Raw genomic sequence first — 16,013 nt, forward strand, 5'->3', positions numbered from 1 at the left:
ACAGCCCTCAAAAGCATTGGAGGACCTTTAGAACTTCACCAAGCTGTCAGCATCTCATTTAAAGTTGACCAACCGGATCCGGCCTGCACCAATACCCAAGGTAGCAGACCCCTTGCAGCAACCAAAGCTTGTTTGAGCCCAATCCAACACCGCCAAGAACGAGCAGCTGATGATAGATGTCAGCAACACAGAAGCAAAAAGAACAAATGATGGATGGAATGCTGAACAAATCAAACATTAATCCCAAGTCACAGATCTGGTTTAAATCCATTGTTGTTTTGCTCACAATGCCCTGACGTGTATCGTGTGCTTGCTATGCCACTGGATTCAGACTAACCTAGCTGATGAGGGTGATACCCTGAAATGGGTCCCAGGATGCTTGTTTCCATTCCAGGGAGGACCTGGCTTGGCAGTTCAGGCTTGACTGTTCCCATGGGGAGCAGGGCCCAGACTGATTTGAATATGGCCAAATTGGAATGGCATGGTGAGCAAAATAAATGATGGATTTAACCCAGATCTGTGACTGGGGGTGAATATTTGCTTTGCTCAGCATTCTTTCCATCATCTGTTCTTTTTGCAAACATCACGGAAGCTTGCAGCATGAGTGGTCCAGCTGTGCTATTTGTTCCTTTTTGCAGGATGGGTGTCTTTGACGCACTGGCACAGCTGACGAAAACCCTCTCTGCCTGATCTCCCCGGCCTGGATCCACAACAATCGACTCTGCTCTCCTCCTCCCAGGAGCCCCACAAAACGTGCCCCCTGTTGTCACCTCCCGGACTTGTCCCCAAGACCCCTCTGCAGCCTTTTTCTAGGTGTCCCCATCCATGGTGTAGCGCAAGTCTACCAACTCGTCCAGGACCTCTACGCCCGGACACTACAGAGCAGGTAAATTCAAAGGGCTGGTGGTACTTTGGACCTTGGCCCCCTAGCATTTTAAGTCCAACAGGGGACCCCTGAGAACTGTTTGCAAATAACCGTATGCAGTAGATGCTTTTTGCTCAATAGGAAAGCCTGAATCCACGTAAAGATTTATTTAAGTGACATTTTTGCTTACCTGCAAATATTGCTATTATGAAAAGTACTTAACTATTTACGAAGTTCATCATGTTAAAATAAATATAAAAATACTTTTTATTTTTCCAAATTGGTCTCCAGTTCTTTCTTTAGTGTGTGTCTTATTTATTGACTCTGTGTGATCAACAAATGCATTAACTCTAGCTTCTGATAAGCCTAAACTGCTTGCCCACACTACCAAAAAAGAGAGCATTTGGGATTATGAATTTGAGCCCTGTAAACCAAGAATGGTCGTCTAGACTTTCTACACTGTGTACCTAGCTTTGGTATACTACATAAAAAGCCAGCTTCCTAAAGTCAGTAACTTCGTCAGACCGTTCTCTTGGGCTGGCAAACATCAGCAACTCCAAGCAGGGAGCCTCAACGTGAATACACTACAGGTGACATCGCAATGCCAAACATCGAACTGTGGAAAATAGTGAATCCACTCTCGCAATGAGTAGAACTGCAGTTAATGTTCTCATCCATCCCACTTTTGGTGACCTTCAAAATATGCTTCTTGAACAAACAGGTTGATCTCTTGGTTCTGTATTTTAGGAAACATTATGTTGCCTTAAACTGTCTATCTACAAGGCAGTCCGCAATGCTCTGTCCTGTGAGATGTACCAGCCCTGAAAAGCTGACCCAGGGTTTTTTTTAAGGCATGGGCAATTTCCAAGGGTCCCCTCCTTTCAGTGGTTCAGACTATTGTATTCCAATAGCTAAATACCATTGGATTCCTTTATTCTTCATCCCCCTCCTCTCAATTTCTATACCGCAAGGCAAAGGCTGTGTGGGAGTAGAAATTCCAATGGAGATAGATGAAAAATGCAAAAGAGTTGGATTGCCAACAACTTGAGAAAAGCAAATCATGGCATCCTGGGCGGGAATGTAATGACTTCCTTGTTCTTCCTCAGCAGTGTGCTAATTTCTTGCAGATTAAAGGTCAGGGAGGGAGAGCATAAAGAAGCTTCTGAGGCTATGTTGCTGAAAATGCTTCCACTGCCCATGCCCCACTCTCCACATTCCTGGAGAGGAACCTGGGAACATGAGCTTTGATAGAGGAGGCAAAAAGATCCAGGAAAATAATTCCTAACCTTTTCTGCATGTCCTTGGGTAGAGTCACCCTTGGATAGAGACAATTCCTGAGACATCAGGAATATGTCCCAGTTTGTCTGCCTGGAAGTTGTCCCTTCCTCTTATATCATCCTCATCATCATCATCATCATCATCATCATCATCATCATTAATCTTTATTCAGCAACAAGCCATAAAAGCACATAGAAACCAATGCAAGAAAATGTACATAAAATCAGTAAAATACAGTGCATAAATAGGATAAAAAAGTATTAAATCCCATTTCAGCAGTACAATGTGCATGGTACTAAAGATTGGGTTAAATGAGTAACAAGAGATGCAGATTCTGACAGACTACAAAGAATGGCTCAATATACTGCAAGCTTTTTGAGCCTAAGTCTCCACATACATAGCAGAAACCGTGACCGCAAACACTATGGGTTGTCTAACATTGCTTCTCAGGATTCTAATCGCCAGAGGCCAGCAAATCGGGAGTATCCACTTCTTTCTAAATCCCATATACGCAGAACAGAAAAATGTTCCATAGTTTCACTATCACTACTTACAGCATAAAAGGAATGAAACCCTTCGGACTCCCTGTGCTCACGCTGCCTTTTGGTAGTAAAGGAAAAGAGTGGCAAAGTCTCAAGACGAAATTTGAAATCGAGTGTATCTGCCTGAGGAGGCTTTACCTCATCAAGGAAGGGTTAAAATTATCTTTACAGTCAAGAAATACTATTACAAGGGAGCCTGCTCCTGGTTGCCAGTGATAAGAGAAAGCTTATGCTGCCAGAATAGACCCTCTAAAGTGGCGTTGGAAACCCCATTAGGGTCCCAAGCAGTAGCCCAAAGATATGTTTTGGCGATTAAGGAAGTCCTAGGATCCCAGTACTGGATAGTATTGCCCAATTATAAGCATAAATTAGTTGTGGTTTACTCAAGTCCCAGGACCTCTTAGGCCTCAAAAGGAGTTCATGCAGGATAGTTTTGTGAGTTGATGCTCCTCCATTTAGTTCGAGAAAGATAGGTAGAAAGATAAGGATTCAAATCCTCTTTTTGAAAACAGCTTTGTGTGTTTATTTTCAAAGGAACTTCTTGACAAGATTCAAATGATTCAACATCGTCAACATCGTATTGATCTAAGGATATCAGCCGGCACGTGTTTCGCGCATTCGGTCAAGTCGACCAGGGCTTTTTCAAGGCTTCTAATATCTTTTACCTGTATAGCATAGAGAAATGTGTCATCTTTGATGAAGCGTTTCCCATCCTTTAACAACATCTCTTGCACCGATGTTTGTTAAGGTCTCATCCAGTCACAGTAACGCCGTCCGGGGTTAATCCCATATCGTGCCCAAAGATACATGCAGTCTAGCTTGGTGAGGCAGTGCTTAATAATCCTGACCAAGGTAATTTTCAAGGCTCCGGGGAGAACATCCTCCAAGCCCTGCTGATAAGGGAGAAGGTCAGGGGTCACCCAGAGTCTGTGCCAATACAGAAGGGGTCTGAGGCCCTTCCTCTTATATAAATTGCAGCTTTTGAGAGGAGATGCATTTCCATCTATCTTAGAAGCTCACTGTTGGACCTGGCCATCTGTGTAGTGTTATTCCCATGCTTTATGTCTTCCTCCTCTTTTTTGCTGAATTAGTTTTAGCTGGCCTTGGGACTCTGAGCACTTTACCAATGCTAACCATTGCTGAAGTGCTTGTGCTTTTCCCTTAAAAAATGGTAGATTTGGCTTAAACCCGATTAGCATAGTTAATTTACAGATAAGTGTCTAGTAAAGTGGCATTACATGTGCCCAGGGCCTATAAAATAAATGTTACTCATTGTGCCACCCACTCAAGTAACACTTTAAACATGACTCAGACCTGCCATTGCAGCCTGTGTGTTCAGTTTTCAACTGACATTTCAACCTTGCAAAATAAACCTTTTACCAGGCTCAAACCTTCCTTTTTAATACATATAAGTCAACCTTAGGCTAGGCCCTGGACAGCCCAGAGGGTAGGGTGCAATGCATTTAAAAAGCAGGACATGCACTTTTAGGTTTTATATGTCCTGGTAGTGAAAAACACTTAAACAAAATTTTCACTACTGCAAGCCTTACCTCTCCCACAGGATAACTTTGGGGTTACCTCATTACATTTTAAAAGTGTAATTTCCAAATGGAAGTAGGTGACCTGTTCATGTTTGGTGTCTCTGGAATCAAATTTAAACTCTCCTAACTTATGGTGAAGTTAGATGTTAAATTGAAATTATGACAATACCACTTCAGCCACTTAGTGCCTGCGGTCTGTACCTGGGTCACATGACTGTGTGTAGTGGACAGCTGAGCTTTGTGTATGCCTCCTAGAGAGCCACATACAATAGGGAGCTTAGGCGTGCCTGGACAAGTCATTAAAGGCAGGAATTGAGGGAGGAGCTTGAATAGGCTGCGTCCTTCTTCCAGACATTAGGAATGCCCTGTAGTTAGTCTGGAGTAAGGACAGAGGAGGCTGGATGCCTGTGGACTTCAAAGAGATACTTCTAGAAGTGTTTACCCTACTTCAAATGCTCAACAGTATAAATACTGGACCTCATACACCAACTCTTCAGCACACTTTTCTGAACCTGTGGATATTCTGCAAGGATGAAGGACTTCTGTGCTGCTTCAAGGACTGTCCCTCTACTGAAATGCTGCTCTAAAGAAACTGCTGTCCTTCTGTGCTGACCTGCCGCCATCTTGCCCAGGAAGGAGTAGGGGTGGGCAATAAATTCCCACTCCATGTTACAAGAGTAACACACCGTTCCGGCAAAACTCTGCCAACTGCCGCATTGTGGAGTTTTTCTTGTGTGCCACTCGTGGACTGTAAATTGGCGAGCCCGAGCAAGAACTGGTGTACCCTAGTGTTATTCTTGGATGCTACGAGGGCACCTGGTGAGATTTTCGCAAGCAACCAGTGCTAAAAAAATTTCATGACCTGCCGATATCAACCCATTTGAGGAATTCTACTGAGTGAAACTATGCAAGTTCCCCCCACCCCTAGAAAGGAGAACTGGACCTTCAACTTCATTTTGAACCCAGGACCCCACAGTGTCTCTAAAGGGTAGTCTGCTGGAATCCTGATCTGAGCCTCAAGGACATACCAAGCTCCCCAACATCTTGATCCAGACCCTGGACCAAGCTGCAGTGAGTTCCTGCCCCCAAGTGCTGTCTCTCAGGTCCTGGACCCTAGGTGTGGCTCGCGGACGCTGAATTCAAGATGTTGGGCTCTCTGTGACCGTGACCTGGCCTCTTCACACCAAGATCTTGTAGCTTGCAATGCAGATCACTGGGAACCCCTGTCAGCCTGACTCTTCACACTGCAGCATTGATTGCTTGTGGGAACCACCTCCATGAAGATCCAACAACGCCCGCCCGTGATGAAGGCCGGCTCCTCTCGCTTTGTCAACAGGACCATGCGACACACTCCCTGCTCCATGCAGCCCTCTGCAAAGGAAACAGGAGCCACAGCAAGAACTTTAGAAAGTAAACCTTCAGCTGGACTAACTCTGACTGTATCCGATCTGTTTTACATTGTTGTTGGCCTAAAATGTTGACTTTGATATTGTTCAGCTCAACCAGATTGCTGTGGTTCACACTTTTTGCTTTTATGTGCTATCTCACACTTTGTTCTTCAAAAATTCATAACTCCAGTTCTAGTGGTTTGATTGTTGTCATTTTGGTCTTGTTTTATTTAATGAATTTTGCTCAATTCTTCTAACTTTGTGTGAGATCTTTTTGTGTGGTGTTTTCACTGTGTTACTGTTTGAAGTGTTGCACAAATATTTTACACATTGCCTCTAAGTTAAACATGACTGCTATCTGCAAAGTTACGTTGGTGTGGTTGAGCACAGGTTAATTTTGGGTTTGCTTGTGCCTTACCCTGACAAGGATTGTGGTTGCTGCTTGACCATGGCTCACATCCCAGTCACCTACAAACCAATTTCTTACACTTACACACTTCTGTGCCACCTTTATTGTTCATGAAAGGTATTGACACCAAATTGCCTGATCTGTCTATGAGGTTGTGCCTACAATCAAATTCTTGAAATGCAGCGTGGCCCTCCAGACCTCAGTCAGTTATCTCCAGTTGGGGTATCAGCATTTTTCTGGAATATAACATCTTGCTTGGACATACTTCATGTCCAACTTTGTTCCCCATCCAAAGGAGCTTAAATCTGTTCTAGAAATAATGATGGTCCTGGCTATAACTGAATCTCATTGAAGAGATTCCAGTTTCATCCACCAGGGGAGCTTCTGCCTTATGTCCTGATGCACTGAACCCATAGTTTAAAAGTTATGTGATGTCTAGTCTAAATGTGCATCAAGGCGAGACCAGAATGGATGCAAATTAAGATTGTGGATGCTACTTACCATCACCATACTCAGGGACTCCGCTCATGATGGAGGTGCAAATACTCTGTGATATCTGTTCTAAATTTTTGTCTAATGAAAGGTGATCCTGAGAAAGTTGTAAATGGCATTTCAGGATTTTCTACAAAAAGCTGTGATGCCTGAAAGAGTTACCCACCACAATAATTCTAAGCCCGGTCAGAGCTGGCGGATTGACACTACACGGAGTTCCATGCAGTTGCCTAAAAACTCAGTGGAACTCCGCTCTGCTCCACAAGAGGAAATGGGAAGTAGGATGCGGAGTTCGGGCAAAAACTCTGACTCCGTGGCTTAGCGGACTTTGCCCCTGCCTGCCCATGCCCAAGTGAGGAGAAAGGCAAAGCATCCCTTACCTGGTCTGGCGTCTCCGCTCTCCGCCATGCCCGGGCTGCCCTCCTCCCCACCGTGGTCTCCTCTCCTCCTCGCAGTCTTCGCCGCAGGTCGCAAACTCCTACATTCGACATGCACAGTGCTCCCAAGACATAGAACGTAGGGGTTTATGACAAGCAGCGAAGACAGAGATGAGGAGAGGAGACCACGGTGAGGAAGAGGGCAGCCCGGGCATGGCAGAGAGCAGAGATGCCAGACCAGGTAAGTGTTGCTTTGCCTTTCTCCTGACTTGGGTGTGGGCGGGCAGGGGCAAACTCCACTAAGCAACGGAGTCAGAGTTTTTCCCAAACTCCGCATTCCCAGCGGAGCGCAGAGTTGAGAAAACTCTGCAAACTCCGCTGACGGAGCAGAGTTTGCCACCCAGGGTTAATTAATTCCCTCCAATGTCTGATCTTTCAATAGTGCATATATAAGCCAATTGTAGAGATAGGGTTTTCCTTCCATCACGGCAAATGCATTGATGCAATCACAGGGCTACCACCATTGTAAACACATGAGGGCAGCACTTTGAATTGTAAATGTTCCTTGTAAATGAAGATCACAAGATATCTCTAATGTTTGAGGCTATTGGTACACAGAAATATGCATTCTGTAAATCCAGTATTATTATACAGTCCCTCTTTTGAATGAGAGGAAATATCTTCTGCAAATTCTCCATCTTGACGGAGGTTGATTACACACAAGATTAAATTTCTTTCGGTGAAGCAAAATCCGTAATCCTGCCCAAATGTTCAGAAATAGGAATATAATTGGGTAAGCCCCCTTCCATTTCTCTTGCTTGGGTACTACTCTTTCTTGAGAATAAAAGAATGTAAGCCTTATACTAGAGCTTTTCTCTACTACTTGCAGGAATGTCATAGTGTTGTTGACCTGAATCAAGAGGAAGAATGACAAACTCTATCCTGTATCCCAATTTGATTTTCTGGAGTATCCATATGCCTGAAATAGATTTAATCCATGCTTGTTGAAAAAAACAATTACTGTTGTTCGGAAACATCACCCCAAACTCTACATAGCAAGGATCTCAGATGTTTTTGCTAGGAGAGTTCTGTTTGAACAACTTGTATTCTTGTCCTCCAACATAGGCCTAAATAAATATGTTACCTCACAGTGTGCCCTCAAGGCTGCATCTCACTGAGCCAAATCACCAAGCAACCTCTCAGAACTAGATTGTGTCTTGCTGCTATTAAGGCTCCTAATGTGAAAGGAAATAAAAGACATGCACTCAAATTGCATTCCTATAACTTCCAATGAATACCAGCATTCTGAGAGCCAGATGTATTTCTGTATGTGCTATTCTAGAGGAAGAGCAGGCAGGTTTTTCTCCATATCAGCCACGGTTACAACTTTGGCAAAGATGTTGGTAGAACAATCCTGACTGGGGCTTTCCATTTGCTTTTGATAACACCTTATAAAGACTCCGCTTCCACATATGATATTAAAAGAACTTTGGGGCATATTAGCAAGAACCTAGTTAAAATTATTGCCATTAAAACGGCGATCATTTTAAAGAGGTTCTTGCTAATATACCCCTTTATTCCTTAGATCCTGGCACAACAGGTGCTTCTTCCCTTCACCGGCCCAAACGAGAAACTAACTTCCAACCCTCAACGTTCTCTCTCCACTACATTCTACATATTCTTAACATGTCATGTCATACGTCGTGAGACTGGCATTTCACAATCCCAACACACCTATTGCATAAGGATATATAAGCATATCTAACTGAGGGGTCAGTTGAATTGCCTTAATACACCTCCCAAGGAAGACTCAGGTGCCTCCTACTTCTGAAAACCCCTAATAGAACTCACATGTCCTTAATTATCTATTTACCTTTCTGGTTGTCTGGCAGAGCGCTCCCCTCCTCTTTTCCAGAAGAGCTTTCAGAGAGATTTATATCTGGAGAGGAGACAAGATAGCACAGCAGGTACAGCATTTAGTACACCCAGTAAGTGAGTGGGACCATCAACAAGAATCTTCCTGTTGTCTTCCTATACTAAGAGATAAATCATATCATTAGTAACGAAGTGCGGTGATGACCCAGGGTAGTAATGTCTATTACAAATGAAATAGCCCATTGCACTGGCCTATTAGTGAAACTGAATGGACAGAAAAGCCAGCCCTAATCCTTTTGCACAGGCTTCAGTGAATGAATGAATACTTTTTTTGTGTGGTTACTGAAAACCATTACAATAAAACAACAAATTAGAAAAAGATTTCTCGATTTTAAAAATCTAACTAATTTAAAACAATAAACATTGTGATAAAATCTAAAGGTCTAAAATTCGATAATCATTGAGTTCAAGAACGCTTTTTTTTTTAAACTCGGCCAACAGTTGTACGTGCTCCTGTTAAGCTAAGCAGTTAGTTCAGGATGGTAATTGACCTCTGCGCAGGTGCTTGCTTGATTGCTTAGCTGGGAGAGTCCATCATCTTCCAACGAGTCTGCTGTACAAATTTACTAAACATAGCCATATGCTTCACTGTGTCCAGTGTGCACTGTTGATGGACTGGCCCCTTTGCAGTTCTAGTCCCCCGTTGTAACAAGATGAGCCTAAGGTAAAGTCTGCGGTCTAGACGCAAGGCCGGGCAGCAAAGTAGAATATGGGCTAAGAACTCACGTTTGTATTTGCAGAGCCGACACTCCATCGTCACCATTTTTATCGACTCACTCGGAGGGGTATAATTCTTTAAGGGGGAGAGGATGTAATCTGAACGCTACGATCCTGTGTAGGGCTTGTCTCCCCACAGCCTGCATAAGATATAGTTTGGGGTTGTACTCTGTATGTGGGAGGCTTTGGGACTCGTGAAAGCCTCTTGCTTCCAATGATATAGTGTCTGAAGTGCAAGAACAAAGGCAAACTTGTTTTTTTATTGTACTTTTGATAGCAGTGTAATTGATTATTTTGGGGTCCCAGTTCTCTATTGCAAGTTTCAAAATGTCTTTGGCAGCGGAAAGGCTGGCTGACCAGGGATTACCGGGTTCCAGAAAAATACTTTTTACGGTAGACTTCATTATGTTTTCTGGTGCTGCCATGGTAAGATATAAGTATTTGCTCAGAGAGGCCAACTCTTCCAGCTTTTGTTGGTTCATGTTAAATTCTAACTGCACTAGATTGTTCCTGGTGCATGCAGGTAGGAGAAATAACTTTTTGTAGGCTAAGCAGTGGAGTTTTTCTAGGTCTCTCGCTAATTTCCCGTGGGAAAGCCTGTTGTGCGTAATTAAGTGATGGTATTAATTTCGCTCTCAAGACTCTTTGGATAGCCGTTGTTGTGGGGCTATGTAGAGTGGCATATAGCTTGCAGAGGGCGAAAATTATGCTTTTCCCTTTCGTATGCATTTTGTGGAGATGAACTCCTGGGCGTCCTGTTTCGCTGAATCAAACCCCCAAGTGATTGTAGTGTCGTGTGCAATCTAGAGTCAGCTGGCCTAGCCTTTATTTTGCAGGTTTTTTCTTAGGGTATTGCCCAAAGATTATTGTTTTGATTTGGATGGGTTGGCAACCAGCTTGTTTTTGGCATTGTAGGTTGCCAAAGCCGAAAGTGCTTTTTGTAGGCCTATTTTAGTGGGGTCTAGGAGTACCAGGTCATCGGCGTATTCATTAGTTGGATTTTAGTGTGCCCATTCCTAGGTGTTGCTAATGTGGCTCCAATCAAGGCTTGACCCATGACTGCGGTGTATAAATTAAAGAGCATCGGAGCTAAGGCGCACCCTTGCTTTAAGCCACGATCCATGTCGATTTTCTCTGTGGCAGATACGCTCGAAAGTTTGATTCTTACCCAAGTTCTTGAGTATAATGAGCGAATGGCTTGTAATAAAGATAGGTCGATGTTCCAGCGTGCCAACTTCTGCCAGAGGATGGAACGATCTAAGCCATCAAAAGCTGCCGAGTAGTCAATAAAACAAGCAAAAAGCGACAGGCTTTGTCGTGACACGGCTTGTTGTGCTAGATACGAGAGCGCTATTATATTGTCCACTGTTGATGCCCAGGTCTAAACCCTGTTTGAAAAAAGGGCAGAAGGCCTTCAGTACTGGCCCAGTTCAATAAGTCCGCCAGGAGGGTGCTTGTGTAGGCCTTGCCCTCAATATCAAGCAGGGCAATCATTGCATTTATTTTTTTTAAATATCTTTATTACATTTTTTATATTTTCGAATACAAGAATATACAGGCATCCACATGCATTTCTCATTAGTTACAATGATCTTTACTCGACCGCACTATACATGTAAACCAGGAAATTACCGTCTCGTTGTTTCCGTGCCGTTTTCTGTTTTGGCATGATGTTACAAATGCATTTATAGGTTCCCTCGGGCTCCTATAGCCCGTACAATCTGTCATCTCCAATGGAGGGCCGGAGTAACGGTATGTAGCGCGTCGCTTTATAGTTGCGCATAGTAATACGTGAAAGCAATAGTATATGCAAATCAAGGCTTCACATAACTGGTCACAGCTTTTTAATAGAGGCGGGCATCGTATCATGAGCAATTAAATCAGTATATATGTTGATGTCAAGCCTGTTTGCTTAAAAATTAATTCCTGTAAGAAGACATCTGTGTTTAACAATAACCTATGCTAAATCCAAACCAAATAGGGGGGACATTAGGCGACCTGACGTGTATGTAGCAAGTGTTTAGTGTGTCAACTAAGCATAATCGCAGCTAGATTATCGTGCTGGTATACAGCGCGGGCCACCACTCCTGCCACACACACTGCAATGTGTTAATTTTGCTTTCCTTGACTTTGGAGGAAGATCACATTCAAGAGGTGTTATACCCGTGGAATGTCTCCGAAGTGTATGGTGGCCTCGCCTAGTTCAATAGCAACAGTTAGATTGTCATAGAAGGATAGTATATCATCTGCTTCCGAGCGGCTCCCTAGGTGTCTGGTCCTGCCCGTTGCATAGGAAGAGGCTGCTGCAGTTCGGTGTCCGAGTGTGTGATTGTATTAATCATACCAACCCAGGTCTGCGTGATGGAGTACTTGCGCAGCCCCGCCGTTCCTTCCCTATGTAGGATGGTACTTTATGCTCGTGTCCAGACCTCGAAAGATTTGACCCAGTGCGATGCCTCCGGTGGGTCCTTGTGTTTCCACCTCTTAGTTATGAGGCGCTTCGCTGTTATGAGGCCTAGGTGCCGGAACCTGGAGATCACCCTATTTGTCTTAGTTCTCTTGTACAATCCCAGGATGCAGACCTCCTACATAGTAGGCGCCTCAGTGTTAGTGCAGCTGACTAGTGTTGCCGATATTGTGCACCAGTAATGTGTAGGCAGGGGGCAAAACCATAGCATGTGTAAAAGATCCGCACCTATAAGGAGACACCTTGGGCATTCGGATCAAGCAGGGCAATCATGCGATAGTTTTGTGGGTTGGATTTTGGCCCTTTCTTATGTATTGGGTGCAATAACGACCCTCTCCAGGAATCTGGAACATCCCCCAAAAAGCAGCATTCAGCATATAACTTGGTCAAATTGTCCGTCCAGAAGTCTGTATCAGCCCTGAAGTGGGAGCCAGGCAGACCGTTGAATCCTGGTGCCCCATTGTGCCTGATCTTTTTTAAGGTTGTACGAACTAAAGTTTTTTCTTGGGGTGCTCGGTCATCCAAAGTTTTTGATGTGTGAGCAGTGTTGTCTAGTTCTCCACTCGCATTAGGGCCTTTATTCAGCAAAGTTATGCTTCCATCTTCTTTGTACAATGTTTTCACATGAGCGGCCCAGGTGCCTGTGTCAAGTGAGTTCTCTCTATGGTTGTCTCCTTGAGTTAGAGTATTGAGATATCGCCAAAACTCTTGGGACTTGCAAGGTCTCAGTAAGTCGAAGATCTTCAGCCATTTTGCTTCAATGCAATCGCGTTTCGCGGGCCAGACTTCCTTCGAGTGACTTTTTGCGGCTTCTTTAAGTAGCCTTTTGGCAGATGCTGAGTCAGTTTTCTGGTAGGCCCTACGTTTGGCCTTTCATTGTTTAGCGCTCTCTTTAATTGATGGGACGTGTCCAAAAGTGTGTGATGGATACTGGGGGGATCTGCTTATTGTGCCTCCTTGGAGCAGTGAAGCTAATTTGCGGGTGGACCGATCCCATTCATCTATAGTGCCCCTGTTGTTTGCACTGTGTTGCCAGCCAGCCCATGTTTTTTTCCATTTCTCAAACTTATTATTTGTCGCTGTCCCCCATTTGATTCTTCTTGATAGCATATACAATTCTTCTCCATTTGATGCCCCAATGCTTCGTAAAGTGTGACGAGTATCTACTGTGAGATTTAACATGGTTGTTAGGGCGGCATGATCGCTTTCGTTTCGTTGATGTACTGTATAGTTTACCATGAGGTTTTGTATTTTTCCACTTAATAGTATGTAATCTATTGTCGTTTGGTTGTTATATGTGGGAGCAGAGAGTGCTCCTGGTGCATTCCTTAAAAACAGAGAATGTGCTGTTAGCAGATTGTAAGACTGCATTAGGGGGTTGAAGGCATCTGTAGCCGCAGAATGGGTCCTTTGTAATCCGGAGGACCCTATATTGTGTGTGTTAAAGTCCGCAAGGATGATAGATTCCATAGGAGTGAACTGTAAAAGTAGAATTTCTATTTGACTTATCAGCTGGGTCAGCTTGTCCTTGGCACCTGGCCCATGGGAAATGTGATAAACGTTAATTAAGAGTATTGGGAGCGGACCGTTAGTTCTAGAGAGGCCTTTCAGGGTGCCTGCCAGAAACATACTTGACGTTGTTTTTATTTCTGTGAATTGTATTTTCAGGGAGTGCTTGATGTATATAGAAATCCCTCCTGATGGTTTTCCAAATATGTTGTCTTTAATAGCTGGTTTGCAATATTCCGCGTAACCTCTTATTGATATTGATTTGGTTGCCCACGTTTCTTGGATGCAGATTATATCGGCTCCTTCTAAAAATGCCAATGTTGCTGGGTTTTGCACGAGCTTTGAAATCCCCACGACGTTCCAGATTATGATGTTTAATCTATGAATGCTGACCGTCGAGTTACTGTGCTTGGCTGAGCTAGTTTTTGGCAGATGCGGTGTGGTCTCCTTGCTTGCAAGGGGATGGGTGTTAGGAACTGGAATTTAAGGCTCTTGACAGCCAAGACCAGTCTTCGCTGGTGTTCCCCTTGATTGAGCAGGACCGAATGCCTTGTCCCGGGTTTGTTGTTATTTTAATTAAGCTGTCACTTGTTAAATTTATTTTTGTACCGCATGCAGTCCCATGAAGAATGGACACTGCTGGTGGCAGTAAGTAAAGCGAGTCGTTCATGGATGTCTTTTTTTTTATGTTCTGTTCCTGAGAAACTGTTGGTTCCTTCAAGTTGGTGTTTTTCAGGAGCATTGGTTATTTTAGCACAGGCTGGGTCAGGATTTTTATGCCCCAGTTTTCCAATTGCTTCTTGTTTCTTTTCAAGGCCTCAGCCATGGCTAGGTTAGTGAAAGCGATACAAAAGGGGATGATGGACGGAGCGTTTGAACAAATCAAACACTCACCCCCAGTCAACTGATCTGGGTTTGATCCATCACCATTCTTTAGTTCACTCAGCCACCCCAGTTCAGACATGGCTATATGCAAATCAGTCTGACCCTGTGCCTTGTGGGAACAGTCCAGCCCGAACTGCCAAGCCATGTCTTCCCTGGACTTGTTTCCATATAGCCATGTCTGAACTGGGGTGGCTGAGTGAACTAAAGAATGGTGATGGATTAAACCCAGATCAGTTGACTGGGGGTGAGTGTTTGATTTATACAAACGCTCCATCCATCATCCCCTTTTGTATCGCTTTGTTCGCCCTAAGTGTGGCAGGGTATGCTCAGACGTGAGTCCCTTGTTCACTTGGCCACTGGATTCAAGATAGCCTGGCTGATGAGGATTATGAATCCGAAACCGGTCCCAGGATGCTTGTTTCCGGTCCAGAGAAGACATGGCTTGGCAGTTCGGGCTGGACTGTTCCCATAAGGCACAGGGTCAGACTGATTTGCACATAGCCATGTCTGAACTGGGGTGGCTGAGTAAACTAAAGAATGGTGATGGATTAAACCCAGATCAGTTGACTGGGGGTGAGTGTTTGATTTATACAAACGCTCCGTCCATCATCCCCTTTTGTATCGCTTTGTTCGCCCTAAGTGTGGCAGGGTATGCTCAGACGTGAGTCCCTTGTTCACTTGGCCACTGGATTCAAGATAGCCTGGCTGATGAGGATTATGAATCCGAAACCGGTCCCAGGATGCTTGTTTCCGGTCCAGGGAAGACATGGCTTGGCAGTTCGGGCTGGACTGTTCCCATAAGGCACAGGGTCAGACTGATTTGCATATAGCCATGTCTGAACTGGGGTGGCTGAGTGAACTAAAGAATGGTGATGGATTAAACCCAGATCAGTTGACTGGGGGTGAGTGTTTGATTTATACAAACGCTCCGTCCATCATCCCCTTTTGTATCGCTTTGTTCGCCCTAAGTGTGGCAGGGTATGCTCAGACGTGAGTCCCTTGTTCACTTGGCCACTGGATTCAAGATAGCCTGGCTGATGAGGATTGTGAATCCGAAACCGGTCCCAGGATGCTTGTTTCCGGTCCAGGGAAGACATGGCTTGGCAGTTCTGGCTGGACTGTTCCCATAAGGCACAGGGTCAGACTGATTTGCATATAGCCATGTCTGAACTGGGGTGGCTGAGTGAACTAAAGAATGGTGATGGATTAAACCCAGATCAGTTGACTGGGGGTGAGTGTTTGATTTATACAAACGCTCCGTCCATCATCCCCTTTTGTATCGCTTTGTTCGCCCTAAGTGTGGCAGGGTATGCTCAGACGTGTGTCCCTTGTTCACTTGGCCACTGGATTCAAGATAGCCTGGCTGATGAGGATTATGAATCCGAAAACGGTCCCAGGATGCTTGTTTCCGGTCCAGGGAAGACATGGCTTGGCAGTTCGGGCTGGACTGTTCCCATAAGGCACAGGGTCAGACTGATTTGCATATAGCCATGTCTGAACTGGGGTGGCTGAGTGAACTAAAGAATGGTGATGGATTAAACCCAGATCAGTTGACTGGGGGTGAGTGTTTGATTTATACAAACGCTCCGTCCATCATCCCCTTTTGTA

Source organism: Lissotriton helveticus, chromosome 3_1, assembly GCF_964261635.1.
Source record: "Lissotriton helveticus chromosome 3_1, aLisHel1.1, whole genome shotgun sequence".
Lineage (NCBI taxonomy): Eukaryota > Metazoa > Chordata > Amphibia > Caudata > Salamandridae > Lissotriton > Lissotriton helveticus.